Genomic DNA, 13,639 nt, shown 5'->3' on the forward strand with positions numbered 1-13,639 from the left:
ATGGCACAGGAAGTTCCGGTTGTTTCTGCTCAGTGGCTGCAAGAGCACCTAGGAATGCCCGATGTTAAGGTAAAAAAAAAAGAAAAAAGAAAAAAAAGTCATCTAGTTTGCATGTTCATATTCAGTTCTGAGATACTTTAATAATGCTTCCTTCATCAAAAAAGGAAGTTAAGAGATACTTCTTCTATCCCCTGCGTTAGTGGTATGTGGAGAACATAACAGTGTGATTGTCTGTCAATTTGGTCTTACTTCCTTTTGTGTATTGTGTTCTTATTACTCCCAGGAAGAATTAGAGGGTTAGGGACATATGTGCTTGCTGCTTTGTGACAGTTATCAACTTGTTTTAGGTTTTGGAATTTGGATGCTTCCTGGTACATGCCAGTAGAGAACAGGGATCCATGGGAAGAATATCAGGTTTTCAGCATCAGCTGTAACGTGTCTCATCTTCCTTTTTGAGATAATTGTTGGAGCTAAAGTGTTCTGATTATCTTTAGGTGGCACATATCCCTGGTGCGCTATTCTTCAACTTAGATGGCATAGTTGATCGGACAACTGATGTGAAAAATGTTTCTGGATATACTTTGCATCCTCATTTTTTCCATTATTTTAGTAGAAGTAGATAAGCAGCAACGATTTCCTAGGGTTGTGGTGGTTCATACAGCTTTCTGCAAATCTCATGTACTTAGATTTTGCCACCAACCGGAGACTTATTAAGTTCGCACAAGATAGTAGTAATATATGGCTTGGCTTTTTTTTCCTAAAGCATAATATGTTTACCTATGCTATTGTTTCAGTTACCACACATGCTACCATCAGAAGAGGCTTTTGCAGCAGCAATTTCTGAGCTGGATATAAAAAACCAGGATAAAGTTATTGTTTATGATGGAAAGGGATTCTTCAGTGCACCTCGTGTTTAGTGGTAAGCTGAAGTCCGTATCCAGTATCTACTTCATCAAAATGATGAAACCAGTAGAAACTTGCTATTCAGTTGTGTTGTTGATATAAAAAGTAATCAAAATTAATGACGATCTTATCAAGGACACTATTTTCTTTGTTATAAGAGTGATCTGATTGTTTTATTTAACTAACATTATTTCCTTCAACATGTTTAGAGTGTTTGGACACAAGAAAGTCCGGGTATTAGACGGTGGTTTACCTCAGTGGCGAGCTTCTGGGTTCAATGTGGAAAATGTCAGCCCTGATGATGTAGTTCTAAAATCAAATGCTGCAAATAAGGCTGTCGAAAAGGTTTATAATGGTGAGCAGGTGAGCTAAAATGATGTTTTCCATATTATACTAAGCATTCTTTTTTTTCTTATTGGATAATTACTTTTTTTTTGTCTGTGCAGACAAATACAATCACATTTCAGACTGAATTTCAGCCTAATCTATTCTGGACACTGGAAAAGGCCAGTAACCTTTTTTACCTGAACGTACTAGCCTTGCATGCATAGACTGAAATATGTATCAGTCTGGTCATATGAACCCTTTTGCTTTCTTTAATTTTACCTTGATGCCCCAAAAATTTGGTGGACCTCCATATATTTGATCAACTCGGAAGTAATAGGATCAACTCTGAATTCCGTAAATATGGTTAACTCAAAAAGGAGCTATGAAGATTATCTCTAAGTGAAACATTAATGTTATTCCCATGCAAATTGAGCTGTTTGATTCATGCAACAGGTTGCAACATAATGTCACTGCTAAGACTTACCAACAAATAGATGCCAGAGCAAAGGGCAGGTAACATCTCACTCTTTAGTTACACGACTGTAGCAGCACTTATAGAAGTTCTGATGGTAACTGAATATGGTTTGCAACTTGCAAGTACAAACTTAGGTTAGTAAACACAGCGCTCCAATTTCAAGCAAGACTCTGCCCTCACTCTGAATTCAAAGGAATTACATTAAACTGTTAGATGTGCAAATGAAAATATATTTCACCATTTGTGAACCTGCTACTCAAACTAATAGTTAAAAAGATGCATTATATGCAATGGCAGCTGATGGCATTTTTTTGTTATTGATTCTCTTCCTAAGTTGTCTGGTTTCTTCTTGTTCTGAAGAAAATTGCGCACATTGAAATTCACAGATTTGATGGTGTAGCACCAGAACGACGGAAAGGGGTAAGAAGTGCACATATACCAGGAAGCATCTGTGTTCCATTCCCCGAGGTTGGTATGATTCAAAGATTCAGTACAACACATGATACTTGGTCACTTGGATAACCACCAATTGCTAAGAAATGATAATGTTTGACTTCATCCCAGATGTTCGATGGTGCACCGAGCCTTCTCTCTGCAGATGAGCTGCGGCAAAAGTTTCAGCAAGCAGGTCTCTATTCTGCTGCAACTCATTTAATAATCCAAAACAAGTATTTTTGTTGTGTTCTTGGCAAGAAAGAAAGCAACAATTTTTCTTAAGTACAAATATGAGAAGCAGAGCAAGAGAATACTGATAATTTAACATTTCAGATCTTTTAGAAATTGAGTATTTCTTAGGGATATATTATACATGTACAAAAATCCTGAAAAGATTGCCAAGCAATAACAATATGGTGTATTTGGTGTTTCTTCAGGAATTTCCCTAGACCAACCCATTGCTGTCACTTGCGGATCTGGCGTGACTGCCTGCATAGTTGCTCTGGTCTGGAATCTTCCTAGATCATCTTGGATTTACTAGGCACTAGCAAAGCAATCCCTAATAATATCTCTTTTTACAGGGCTCTACAGGATTGGAAAGCATGATGTTCTAGTTTATGATGGATCTTGGACAGAATGGGAGGCACAATAAGATTCTGATTACCCAAAAGTTACCGCTCCTGCTTGTTAAACTCACAAGCTCTGAAAAGATTAATACAGTTTGAGCATCTTGGACCATTCAGTTTAGATTGTCAGCAAGATGACATTATGTTGTAACAAGCTTTGCACTACAACAACAACAACAACATAGGCTTTCAGTCTCAAGCAAGTTGGGGTAGGCTAGAGTTGAAACCCACCAAGAGCCCTAAGTCACGGTTCGGGCACTTCAATAGATGCTTTTCAAGTACTACTATTCAAACATAGATCTCTAGGTATATCCCAAGCTTTCAAATATCTTTTTATTGTCTCCCCCTATGTCAATTTTGGCCTTCCTCTACCTCTCCTCATATTATTAGCTTGACTTAGGACTCTACAATGCACTGGTGCCTCTGGAGATCTCCTTTGGACATGGCCAAACCACCTCAACCGATGTTGGACAAGCTTTTCTTCAATTGGTGCTACCTCTAGGCAATCACGTATATCATCGTTCCAAACTCGGTCCATTCTTGTCTGATCGCAAATCCATCACAACATACGTATTTCTGCAACACTCAGTTGTTGAACATGTCGAATCTTTATAGGCCAACATTCTGCTCCATACAACATAGCCAGTCTAATCGCCGTTCTATAAACTTGCCTTTTAGCTTTTGTGGTACCCTCATGTCACAGAGAATGCCAGAGGCTCGACACCACTTGATCCACCCTGCTTTGATTCTATGGCTAACGTCCGCATCAATATCTCCATCCCTCCATTGATCCCATATACCGAAAGGTATTCTTCTTGGGCACTACTTGACCTTCCAAACTCACATCTCCCTCCTCCTATATAACTCTGTCAAAGTTGCATCTCATGTATTCGGTTTTAGTTCTACTCAATCTAAAACCTTTAGACTCAAGGATCTACCGCCATAACTCTAGTTTTCTATTTACTCCCACTAGCTTTCGTCCACTAACACTACATTATCAGCGAACAACATACACCAAGGGATATCCCCTTGTATGTTCTTGGTAACATCATCCATTACCAAGGCAAAGAGATACGGGCTTAAGGTTGACCCTTGATGAAATCTAATTTTAATTGGGAAGTAATCTGTGTTATCATCGTTTGTACAAACACTAGTCACAACATTGTTGTACATGTCCTTAATGATGGTCACATACTTTGATGGGACTTTATGTTTGTCCAAAGACCACCACATAACATTTCTTGGTATCTTGTCATAAGTCTTCTCCAAGTCAATGAAAACCAAGTGGAGGTCCTTCTTCTGCTCTCTAAACCGCTCCATAACCTGTCTTATTAAGAAGATTGCTTCTGTGGTTGACCTTCCGGGCATGAAACCAAATTGGTTTGTTGATATCTACGTCATTCCTTGTAGGCGCTGCTCGATGACTCTCTCCCATAACTTCATAGTGTGGCTCATCAACTTAATTTCCCGATAATTAGTACAACTTTGGATATCTCCCTTGTTCTTGTAGATTGGTACCAATATGCTTCTTCTCCACTTCTCAGGCATCTTGTTCGATCGAAAGATATTGTTGAACATCTTGGTTAGCCATACTATAGTTATATCCCTGAGGCATCTCCATACCTTGATTGAGATACCATCAGGGCCCATTGCTTTGCCCCCTTTCATCCTTGGATTATTTCTTCTTCCTTCCATGCATGGTACATATATATACACTAATTTCCTACATCGATCAATTTGCCGGCATCGCCTGGTTGCATTGGTTGCATTCTTGCTTCCCCAGCCATCATCATTGCATTGTTCGTCTTCTCTTATCGGTGCTAATTTAATTTTTTTATGCAAGTTCAGCTTCAATCATTAATTTAATTTCTTGTATGTTTGTCGGAATGAATATAATGCATGCGCGTAGGTGGATACAGTACACCATGCTCCAGCTGTCCAGTACACCAGTGGCAGACCCAATATTATGATATTTTTGGTATGCAAAATATTGTTCCCTTTTATTTTACTCATAATCATGTCTAACTCATTATAAACAAACTTTTAACATCTACTAAATAAGACTCATTCACACTTATAAACTCTAAAATAACTATGAAGTTTTTTTACACTAAATATGCGATGACTTTAAAAACTTTTGATAACTCATTTGCTGACATGGTATGTATGGAATGAACACTCAAATCTATATATAAGTATTTATGGCTTTATGGTTGCAACACTCTACATTTTTATACATTTTAGAATGTCTCTCATGTTTATCTACTCCTCGGATATTTCTCATTATATAAAATATCTAGATCTAGAGTATTCCATGTAGACTCTCGTTCACGTTTATCTATTCCCTATATATTTCTCATGCAAAATATCCAGATATAGAGTATTCTATTGTCTGAAGTACGATAATTATTCTTATGTATACTCAAAATTTGTCTAGAAATTTCCTCTTTCGATCCATAAGATACTGGGAAGGCAAATGGGTCACACCCTCTATTTTTTCTACTATGAGAATATTTCTTTCCTCTTAATAAAACATTGTTTTTTTTCTATTGTCTAAAGTATGATAATTATTCTTATGTATACTCATAATTTATCTAGAAATCTCCTATTCCGATCCATAAGATACCGGGAAGGCAAATGGGTCACACCCCCTCAATTTTGCCAGGTAACATTGGGCCCCAAGGCACGGTTGGAAATGGCTAAGTCAGTCTAAGTCAAGGGCACAGAGAAAATGAGCGAAAATGAGCAAAAAAAAAAGCCACAAAAGGGCCAAAACGAACCACAAACGGGCCGCAAGACCCGGTCCCACTAGGGTGGCCCGCAGGTCCCATGGGACCCCTACATGAAAAGTCCATGGTTCGGTCCATCCGTCAAAAACAACGACTCCCGTGTGCTTCCTGGGTGGAAACCAGCGTTTCTGAGCAAAAACCTGGCAAAATTGCATATCACATGGATTTCATGTGGTCCTCTAAAACTGCATATCATACAGAAAACTCCCAGAACTTCTGGGAGAGGGGATTGAAAGCCCTAGTTTAGTTTTAGATAATTAATGAAACCTTAATGTACTAACCTTTTACTCTAAGTGATATATGAGATAGGTTGGTACACTCCAAGTGGTGGAGCCAATGGCACTCATGATGGTGGAGGTGGCCAAAAAGATGGTGATCAAGTGCTCCAACTTAGAAAAGAAGAAAGAGAAAACCAAAATAGGCTCAAGGCAAAGGTATAAGCAATAGGGCCATTTTGTTTCGTCGGTCAAGACACTATAGAGAGTGTGACTGGGTTTAGGATAGATAGCCATACTATGAAGAGCGGAAAATCATGGTAAAAGCGGTTATCAAGTGCCACTAGGTGATGTCATTCATGCATATGCATTAGGACATAGTGTGTGCTAACTTGACCCTTAAAAATGCTTTAAAAATGCTAACACACATGCACAAATGGTGGGGCATATTAGTGTTAGCACTTGGAAGCAAGGGTGTCGAAGTTGCGCTTGAAGGAGATGAAAAACAAGCGCCGGACCCTGGTTGGCGAGGCAGCCGAACCATAGCTCATGGGTTTGGTACCTAACCCTAGGTGCCAAGTGTTGTCATGGAGGCGTTGGACCTTGGTCAGCGTGGACTCCGGCCCAAGGCTCTAGAGTACGGTTGCATAACCAAGGTGGGAGAAGGATAGGCGTGAGCGTCGAACCCAAGTGTATTGAGGCTCAGGACCATGAGCTCAGGATCCAACGATGACACGTGGTGAGATGGGAAGCAGCACACTAGCGCTGGACCCTAGAGTATAGTCTGGCCTAGGAGGCTGGACCCAGTCCGGAGCGTTTTGAGCTCTCTGGATGCTTACTGGAGTGCTCCGAACCAGGGTCAGCATTGGTCCGGCTGATGAATAGTGCGGGTCCGGAGCTTGGGTTCTAAGCATGCGTATGGAGCCATTGGCTCCAATGGTCAAGTGACCGTTTGAAAAGGTACACGTGGCAGCCATTTTGTGGCCATGGGAGAGCGTCAGACCAGCATCGCATTGTCCGAAGCTGGATCCGACGGCCCTTCATGGGCATAACAGCTAGTTGAGCCATTGGGGCTCTATAAATAGATGTTGGCCGGCTTAGGCTCACTCTCTTGGACATTTTGATCATTCATACATCCTTGTGAGCTAAAGCAAACCTCTCCCACTCATGTCCTTGCTTGATTGTGCATTCCAAGTGAGTTGGGAGTGATCCAAAGTGCATTTGCTTGAGTGATTGCATCTAGTGGCACTTAGAGATCGTTCTTGCTACGGTTTTCTTGTTACTCCTGGTGGTTGCCACCACCTAGACAGCTTGGAGCAGCAGAGGAGTATTGGCACAAGTTGGTTATTGTTCATGGCCACACCAACTGTGATTGTGAGGGGTTCTTGGGTTTATTCCCCGGTGGAGCGCTAAAAGCCACTCTAGTAAATTGCTCATGACATTGAGTGCCCTCGTTTGTGTTTTCTTATGGCGCCCAAGTGTTGGTGAAAGGTCCTAAATGGCTAGAGGGGATGAATAGCCAAAAATTTTCTACAAAACACTAGAACAACCGGTTAGATAGCTAAATGACAATAAATGCGTTTTGCTCTAGCTCTACTAAGTGTTGCAAGCCACCTATCCAATATACTAGTGAATTATAATCTCTATGGCACTCAAGGGATATGTCACTACTTCTAAACTAGTTGAGCTATCTAGGCAAATAATTACTACTAAAACAATTAAGCTAGCTACACAAGTAATTACTACTCTAATCAACTAGCTAGGCAAGGCTACAACTATCACTACACAAGAATGTAAAGAATGTAATACAAGTGATAGAAGTGTATACTGAATCAGACAAGAGAAAATCAATCACAATGAATACCAATTGACACAATGATTTTTATCGTGAGGTTTACTTGCTTGCTAACAAGCTAGTCCTGTTGTGAAGGCTAGTTCACTTAGTGGTTCATGCGCTAATTGGCATACACAAGCCAAGCCTTACACAAATGCGTCGTAAGAACCAGCACAAATGAGGGCACTCAACTTTACGAGCAATTTACTAGAGTGGCTTTTGGCGCTCCATAGGGGAATAAGCCCAACAACCCCTCATAATATCACCAACCTCCACTCAACGATCACCGCAGCTCCAAACCGTTTAGGTGGCGGCAACCACCAAGAGCAACAAGCAATCCTGCAGCTCACATGATCTCTAGTGCCACTAGATGCTCAAACTATAAGCAAATGCACTAAGATCACTCCCAATCTCAGGCTAGATGAGTGGGAGGTGTTGGAATATGCTCACAAGGTGTATCAATCAGTTAGAGAGCGAAGAGAGTGAGCAAGAGCCAGCCAAGGCTTATTTATAGAGCCCCAAGGCTCAAAGAGCCGTTGCCAACTCACCCCAACTTTCTACGTCCACATTGGACGATCCCCAAGGGGCATCGAATGCTACACGCCAGCGTCCGGTGTATTGCCCATGGACACGTGTCACTAGCTGTTTGAAAGGAGCCAACAGCTACCTCTACACCCTAGCGTCTGATGCACATCGGACTCGACACTGCCCAACGTCCGATGCAACACAGAGAACATCTAGAGAGCTCCTGAGCACATTGGACATGCCTGGTCCCCTGCATCAGACTCATGTCAGTGTTCGAAGAATTATTTTCCAAGATAGAGAGAACCCAAATCACATCGGACGCTATGGCCCTGTGTTCGATGCTCAGCATCCGATGCCTAGTGAAACTCAGCACCTCCTCGCAAACAGTAACCTCGTACGCTCGCCAATCAGATCGGACTCTACCTCCACGGCGTCCGATGCAATATATGCACTAGCGTTCGATGCAACACAGCAGCGCTGCCCTGCACCTAGGGTTAGCTATTGGACGCGTCCGATGCCCACGGCATCAGCGTCTCATGCAAGGCAGACAACTCCTTCATCTCTCTTTTTCACCCCTTGTGCAAATATGTTAACTCCATGTAACACCCTAAAATTTGCATCATTTTAAAAAGAGTTGAATTTGATTTAATTATGCATTTTGTGAGCATGTTAACTTAGAAAAATAATAACTTTTGTTAAATTAAAATCAACTATAAGGTCTAGCTATATGTTTGTGCATACATGCTGCTGCATATTTATTTTTGTGATGATTGGGTTTGATCAAAACTGCAAAAGAATTTGAATTTGGTTTTGAAAATGTGTTTAAGAAAAAGAAAAGGAGTTTTTACCCCTCTCTCTCCCTCTCTCCCTGGCTTTTGGCCCGCTCGGCCTTGTCTCCCTCACAGCCCAGCTTCCACCTCTCTCCTCGTAGCCCAGCACGCTACGCGCGACGCGCTTGGCCGGCCAGCCCAGCAAAGCAGAAGCATCGGCGTCCTGTCTCTCCCTCTGTTGGCTGACAACTAGGGCCCATCCTTCACCTGCTGACACCCCGAGCCCATGTGTCAGCCGCATCTCCCACCTCCTGCTCATGCTCGAGACGTGCTCTGCTCCGAGTCAGAGTCCGCCACTACGCTGATTTCCACAGAGATTGCCCGTGACCTGCACGCTGAGGCCCCCTTAAATAGCAGCCCCGAGCCCGTGCTATCTCCCCATTGAGCCCTAGAACAAGCCACCACCTCCAATCGAGCCCGCAACGTCGCTGCAGCCCTAAATCCACCGCCGCCGTGTGATTCGCCGACCTGTCGCTTCACCATCGACGAGGAGCCCCTACCGCGCTTCGAGATATGGTAAGGAGGTCTCCAGCCCTATCCACTCCCTATCTCTTGCTCTCTGTTGCTCTCGCGTCATCGCCATTGCTTCGCCGGAGCCCAAGCTGCTCGAGAGAGCTCTGCGCCACCTTGGTGCTGTTGCAACCGCCATAGACACCTCTATCGAGTTCGCCGTGCTCCGCTCTTGCTCCCCATGTTTTTCCCGTGGCCGATGAAGGCTGAAGTCACCGATTCGACAAACTCCGGTGAGGTCTAACTCCACCGGCCATGGCAGCCGCTGCAGTGGCCCCCTGTTCCGGCCAGCCGCACTCTCTCTCACTCTTCCATCCAATCCGGGCCGTCCAAATCTAATCCAACGGCTCATAATCGGTTATACCGATTCGGCTGGTGTTTTTGCATAAGAGTCCCTCCCTTTTCCAGTAATCTAACCCATAGTACAAAGTGTATTCTCATAATACGTTTTCTTCTTTTGAAAGTGTACTTTTCTTTGGTTAAATTCAAAATACGTTTTCTTTATTTACAGATTTGCCACTGATTTTGTTTTGCTTACCAAATCTTCGTTTTAACTACGTTTTGACCCATTCAAGTTGCGTTAGATTCGTAATTATGTAATCTACATGTTCATCCTACTGTTAAACATATTTTCAACTTTTGAAATATGAGGTTAGATTTAATCTATTATTTTATTAAAGGAAATCTGTTTAATTCATAACTTCTTCGTTATAGCTCTGATTTTCATGATCTTCGCGTCTATGTGTTCATAGCGAGACGTAGATTCATTTTACAAACTTTTTATCTTGATTTTATGCTGTTGGTGTACTATTCTAATCTATAACCTTTGTTTGCTATGCATGATTGCTTCTGGATGCTTGTATGTTGCTGTGATGATCGAATATAGACGGTGAGCAATTCGTGGGTGATCAAGAGTGTTACTTTGATGAGCAGGATCAGTAGGAACACTTTGATCAAGGCAAGTATAGCATGAGATCATCCTTGTTTCCTATTAACTTTAATACACTTAATTCATGTGCATGTGTCTCCTTGTTATATTTAAGAATTTCCTAGAATTGGACTTATACCTTGTCACCCATGGGATATGCATTGGGTAGCTTTTGCTAGTGCTCAACTAAACCATGATCTTATAACTTGACTAATGGTATATGCAATAAACATTAAAACATGACTTTTTAGCAACTTGAAAAAAGGGGGCTGGAGTATTTAGCTACTTTCTAAATGCTTCATATTCCTCTCCCTAAGGACTTATCTGTAAGTGATCATCTGGGACTTATAGTATAACTGTGAGGGCCACATAGCTCTGGCTTTAGCTCAGTACAAGGACCTTTTCTAGCTTGTTAGTGGTTACCTTTATGGCGCAAGAGGGGCTCGACGAATCAGGTATAGTGCGGCCTCTGTCTTTATGTGTATAGCCTATTCGGAGTGTGCCATTTAGAAGGGGAGCTCTACATCTATTTGCCAATTGGAAACCTAGCGGTCCTAACTTGTTAGACGAACCTTTGAAAGGCTTCATAGTGTACCCTGCCTGCTCACCTTGGAAGTGTTTTGGGAGTTATAAACCCGGGCGTATGGGTAATCACGACTAACAGTGAAAGTGTACAACCTCTGCAGTGTAAAACTGGTATATCAGCTGTGCTCACGGTCATGAGCGGCCTTGGAACCCTTATGGAATAGATGATCACTATTAATTACTTGTTTATGCTATTCATTAATCATGTTTACATTGATCATGTGTTTTACTTTGGGATTATGACAACTTGATGCTACTCTTAAGCTAAAATTATGATAACTAAAAGCTAAATGCTGTTAAACATGTGTCAAGCCTTTTGAGCCTCATGAACCCCATGTTACACTTGTTGAGTACGAGATGTACTTACGCTTGTTTATTTTCATTATTTGGATAAACATCCCGGATGGGTAACATATTGCTATGGTAATGACGACTTCCCTGAGGATTACTAGTCTTGTTGTCAACCAATTGACATCCATGTGCTATGGAACTTCCGCTAGATAGTTGCCTTTATATTTCCGCTATATTTATGTGAAGACCATGTGATATTATTTGTGATGTAATAAACACTTGTGATGATACTTTCTATAATTTGTTGGCTTATGTGTGTGATTGATCTCTGGGCGCACATAAGATTATGCATCCCATTTTATCCTTAAAATTGGGCGTAACACTCCACCAAGTTTCCAACACTTGTGTACGTGAGTTAGCATTTCACACAACATATTTTTCAAGGAATGTTAGCACACACTAGGTCCTAATGCAAACGCATGGAGTCAATTCACCTAGTGACACTAGATAACCGTATTAACCATGAGATCACCCCTCTTAATAGTACGGATATCTATCCTAAACCCAATCACACACTCTATTGCATCTTGATTGGCAAAAATAAAATCCCTATCAATACCTTTGCCTTGATCTCCATGGGATTTTTGTTTTTCTCTTTCTTCTTTTTCAAGTTGAAGCATTTGATCCATCTTTTGGCCACCTCCATCTCCATGAGTGCCATCATCTAGCTCCACACCTTGAAGTGTACCAACCTATCTCAGTTTCAGCTAGAGCCAAATGTTAGTACACTTAGGTTTTATCAATTATCCAAAATTAAACTAGGGCTTTCAGTTGGGCTAGGCGTGGTGCCTATTAGCGCGTGAACCACCAAGTGAACCGGCCGTCACGACGAGGACGTAGCTTGCTGGCAAGCAAGTGAACCTCAGGATAAATCTTGGTGTCATCTTTGGTATTCATTGTGATTGATTTATCTCTTGCCAGCTCGGTATCACGCTCTACCTCTCTTGTATTTATATTTATATATATCTTGTGTAGAGGTAGCCTATCTTGTTAGTGTGTAGCTCTCGTGTGTAGCCTAGAAGTAACTAGTTGTATTTATTGTGCTAGCTAGTTCACTAGATAGTTAAGTAGTGACTTAGCCCCTTTGATTGATTTAGAGACTATAGTGACTAGCATTTTGATAGGTGACTTGCATCTTTTGTAGTGCTAGAGCAAAACACAATTATAGCCATTTAGTTGTCTAACTCTTTGCTTGTGTTTTATAGAAATTTTTATTAGGCTATTCACCCCCTCTAGCCATTTAGGACATTTTAGGGATGCCCCTCAAGTATAGTAGGGGGTGAGGGGTTCGGTGGCTGAGACCTGGGTGAACTGCTACGAAACCACTAGTTTTTCAGGCGTTTGCACCAGGACTGCTCCACCGGAACCCTCAGGGCCTCTGTGACCTGCCGACAGCCTACCGTGTCCAGTTTCGGCGGGTTGCAGCTGGCTGCCATGGCTGGCCAGCGTGCGGCCATGAGCGGCTTCGGCCGGCCGGACGCCTCGCTTGGTGGTCGCATGCCTCTTGCCCGTTGTTGGATTAGTTTCGGTAACTCGCAGCCTCCCTGGTATTGATCGACATCGACTATAGCTATTGTGATGCTGTAATTAGGGAAAGAAAAGGAAGACGAGAGAGACGATCAGCCTGTTCGCTTGCTTGTAAACGATCGTAAATTTTCAGCCGGGAACAGTGTTTTCCTCTCACACCAAACTAGCCAGCAGTAAATAATCCACGATACGATACGGCCTCCCGAACAGGCTGGATAATATGTTTATTCCAAGGTATTGATCGACATCGACTATAGCTATATAGATTTCATGTTGATAGATGCAACGTGGGCGCATGGAACAGATAAAAACAAAAAAAAAGACTATTAACAAAGAATATTTTCAAGTAAGGAAAATCTAAATGTTATAGTAAAAAATCTAGCTACCTGTGTAGACCACTTAACTGATTTTTAAACCAGTCTACAGCTGTTTATACTATAGAAAAGGGTAAATTGGTAATAAAAATTATATCTGCTCTAAGCTGTCCTGGCTGTGAGATAATAACATGCTCTGCACAGAATCTATTTTGCAATGTGATAGTCCACATCTAGCTCTCACTTGGAAAACTTTGCAGCGTCTATGTCTGATGGAAAAAGTCTACTTAACCCCCCACCTATCATACTTGGTCTACTTCACCCCCCAACTATGCCGTCTGTTTTACCCCCTGAACTATCTAAAACCGTCTGTTTTACCACCTGGGCGGTTTTTCAGCGACGGTTTTGCTACAGTAACAGTGGGGCGTAGCAAACCCCGCTGTTACTGTAGCAAACCGCCGCTGA

General features: G+C 42.0%; 1 pseudogene; it reads left to right on the plus strand.

Moving 5' to 3' along the window:
- On the plus strand, positions 1 to 2,792 carry LOC136508865 (thiosulfate/3-mercaptopyruvate sulfurtransferase 1, mitochondrial-like; annotated as a pseudogene).
- Positions 2,793 to 13,639: the final 10,847 nt, after the last annotated feature.

The sequence above is a fragment of the Miscanthus floridulus genome, chromosome 15, assembly GCF_019320115.1.
Source record: "Miscanthus floridulus cultivar M001 chromosome 15, ASM1932011v1, whole genome shotgun sequence".
NCBI lineage: Eukaryota > Viridiplantae > Streptophyta > Magnoliopsida > Poales > Poaceae > Miscanthus > Miscanthus floridulus.